Source organism: Leptonotus elevatus, chromosome 13 (assembly GCF_054856555.1).
Source record: "Leptonotus elevatus isolate MCC_2025b chromosome 13, RoL_Lele_1.0, whole genome shotgun sequence".
Lineage (NCBI taxonomy): Eukaryota > Metazoa > Chordata > Actinopteri > Syngnathiformes > Syngnathidae > Leptonotus > Leptonotus elevatus.
The window spans coordinates 263,164-266,844 of NC_141251.1; the positions used below are offsets into that span (position 1 = coordinate 263,164).

The following is a 3,681-nucleotide window of genomic DNA, read 5'->3' on the forward strand; positions in this document are numbered from 1 at the left end:
ACCCCCAATGACCCCCGCCCCCCCCGAGCTCTTTTGCTGATGTCCCTGGACCTAGTGGTCCACAATGAAATGCGAAAGGCCTGGATGAGGGTCTGAGGTGGCACTGGAGCGCCGCCAAGGTTCTGCTGTCATTTTGTCAAGCTGCAGAAGAAGAAGAAATGTTCTCATTAGAAAGCAACGGACGACATGGCGACATGACACATCACCGAGGCCTGCTCCGGATCACGTGTATTGATTAGCAAATCGAATCAAAGCTTCCCGGCATGCACCGGGCCGGCCACGCCAGTCCGAAGAGGAACGGATACGTTCACCGGGGAAAGACGCAAAGTCGTCACTCAAGTCACGCACACATTATTGCTTTCTTTCAAAAGCCCTTACTGAAGCCCCGCCCACCCGCCTGCCGCCGCCTGTCAATCAAAGTTCAAACAGCTGACGCTCCACTCACAAGCGCCGCAAGCCTTCCTTGTCCGTCACTCATTCATGACTCAGACAAACGTACACGCTCAACGAAGCCTTCAACTCTCAACTCGCGCACACACAAAATGCATTAAATTTATGTTACTAATTTAAAGAAACATCAATCGGCCAGTAATTTCCAAACTTACTGACTGCAAGTGAACGTACCCTTGAACTCTGAACTTACTTCGCTTACACACAGACTTGTACTTATATAATTGTGAGGACAACCATAGACATAATGCATTTCCAAGCCCCTCCCCCTTTTACCCCAACCATCCAAAATGATTGCCTACCCCCATTCCTTACCCGAACCTCAACCAATTCAAACCTAAACTCTAAAACCAAGTCTTGACCCTCAAAGAGAGGTTTTGAGTTGTGAGGACCGGCCAAAATGTCCGCACTTCACAAAAATGTCCTCAATCTGTTGTTTAAAGACGTATTTTGGTCCTCACAATGTAGTATGTACAAGTACACACACGCACACAAACACAGATAAGAAGAGGCTTAGTGCACAAATAGAAGGCTAATAGGATTCCCGCTCTCAAATTTTCTCACACACGTACACAAACACACACGCACACACATTCATCCACACACACACACATTCATGCACACTCACACACACTCACACGAGGTAATGGTGATGTTGCTACAAGTGTGGATGTTAGCTTACCTGCGTGTCCTCTGCTGTCATGTCCTCTGCGTTGCCGTGGCAACGCGCAGGCTCATCCTCGTCTCGCACTTGTTGTGTGCTCAGTGGGCTCCGCCTCTTCCTCTTTTATCAATCAGCCTGACCCCGCCTCTTTTCCTCTGGGCCGCCTGCCAGCCAATGGCGCGGTCGCTGAAGAGCGGCGCTGACAGATGGCGCGAGGCAGCTCGGCGGCCGGCGTGGGGGGGCGGAGGCTAATTTCTGAGCGTTCCTGGAAGATGAACACACCTGCACATGCACGGCCACGCCCCCAGCCATCATGTCACTGTGCTCACTTCCTGCACGTAACAAGGCGGGGCTGTCTCCTCAACCAATCACTGAAGGGCAGCGCCAGTGACTTGAGAGGCATTCAAGGGCTGTCGGAATTCACAGATTTCACTTCAATTAAATTTGATTGCCATTTTCCAGCACGTTGAACGAGCGCTCAGCACATTAGTGTCACACTTCTAACGTTCAGGGTCGGGATCAGGTCTCCTGCCTTCCCGCGGGCCGTTCGCAGGTTGTGCTGGAGAACCCCCCCCCCCCCATGGTTCCTCACACATTCCAAAAACGTCCACGTTAGCTTGGTTCAACACAAATTAGTTCCTAGTTGTCGTGAGTGGTTGCTTGCCAAAACGTGCCCCGTGATTGACAGGTGACCTAATGACGACAAGAGCTACACAAAATGGAAGGATGGATAACAATCGATTTTCAGCATCTTTCACGCTAGCTCGTAACACGTCACTCACATTTCGGAAGGGATGGGGTCACTGCCGAGGTCACTGCCGAGGTCACTGCCGAGGTCACTGCCGGGGTCACTGCCGGGGTCACTGCCGAGGTCACTGCCGGGGTCACTGCCGAGGTCACTGCCGAGGTCACTGCCGGGGTCACTGCCGGGGTCACTGCCGAGGTCGTCGCCACAGCCTTCGTCATTCGCTCAACTTCTCCATCGTGCCACCAGGTGCTCCAAAGTGCGGCGTCAAAAAGGCCTTTCTGGATCCACACGGTTTCCAGGTCAGCTCCAGCCCGCTTCGAGACCGCTCCCACGTGGCTTCCAGGCCCGGCCCATATGGCTTCCGCATCCGAGACAGTGGAGAAGCCTGTCGGGAATTCCACAACTTTGGCTTTTGGCGTCATCGTGAGTGCTTCAAGTTGATTTCAGGTGGCTCTGAAGTACACATTGAGTCCACTTGCGATACCAAGACGACGGGCGGCCCGTTTACTTCAAGTGCACGCCGTGACAGAAGAAGGCTCGCCACGTCCGATCAATAATGCGCAAGAGCAAACAAACGAACCAATCCAACAATTTGATTGCGTGCTGCTGCTGCTTTCGCACACACCAACATCAGCAAACTGAACTTTCGCCACACGGAACCTCGTTTGCCTCACAAGAGTCATTCGACTGGAACGCGTCCAATTTCAATGACGACATCACTACAATGTGTTGAATTCATCAAACTGGGTCTGATTGTACTACAATCAACTCGAACGGCGCCAAATTCCACCACAGCATGTCCGACTTAGAAGTAGAACAAGTTCCATTCACTGCAAGTGGTCCAAATTCCAGGTGAATGTAGTACACTCAGACTCCAACCAGAACGGGTCCAAACTGTACTACAACATGATACATTCAACTGGACCTGGCCCACATCAACATCAACCAGAACATGTCCAACTTCAACTCGAGCACGTTCTTTTTGTACCACCACAGGTCCAAATTCGCTTCGATGAGCACGTGTTCAACTTCGACAAGTCCAAATTCAACTGGAACACTTTCCAAAGTGTACTGAAGCGGAACGGGTCCAAGTTGAAGCAGAAGTCAAGTAAAGAAGGCAGGTCCGACTCGGGTTCGGTCGGAGCAGTCAGTCATCGTACTGCGTACGTCGGACTCACCTGGGCTCGTGGGACGGGAGGGCAGCCGTGGCGGGTCTGGGTCAGAACTCAGAAGCAGCTATGCTGGCGGCGGTTCTGTTTCGGTGTCCGCCAGGCAAGCGGCAGAGTTGACGTTCTTGTCCACTGTCTCCACGGTGACTCCTACTTCCGCGTCCGACGCGTGACGTCACCGTGACGAGTTCGTCGAGACGTTGTAAGCTTTCTTTGTAAAACATTTGGAAACGATCACAGTAAAAAATATATACAGTATATATATTATTTTTAGATGAAAAAATTGACGACTGCTTTTGTTTTGAATTTTACGATGTGTATTTCGACGTTAAACACTTTTAAACAAAGACAAAACAACAACCTTCGTTATTATGAGTGAGTTTGTTTATTAATTTTTTTATCAAAGTCAAAGTCCTCAAGCCAAGCAGTTGCCTCCTGCTTTGCTGTGTGTAGAGAATGAGTGAGTTGTACTGTATTTGAGAATTATTTTCATATTTTATTTATTTGTGCACGTAATTGTTCGTCTGGCGATCCAATTACAAAACCATTTTGAATAGATTTGCTCTTTAACCAATAATAAGCAATAAATATGTAGATGAAAATACTTTTGTTTCAGACTTTATTTATCCCACAAGGGGCAATTAATTTGT

General features: G+C 49.7%; 1 long non-coding RNA gene across 1 annotated transcript; it reads right to left on the reverse strand.

The window, feature by feature from the left end:
* Positions 1-17: 17 nt before the first annotated feature.
* Positions 18-3,182, reverse strand: LOC147163345 (uncharacterized). The gene is made up of 4 exons (XR_015096792.1): positions 3,041-3,182; positions 1,897-2,247; positions 1,133-1,823; positions 18-141 (listed from the first exon to the last, which is right to left on the reverse strand). It is a non-coding gene; the product is annotated as an uncharacterized LOC147163345 (long non-coding RNA).
* Between the last annotated feature and the right edge of the window lie 499 nt (positions 3,183-3,681).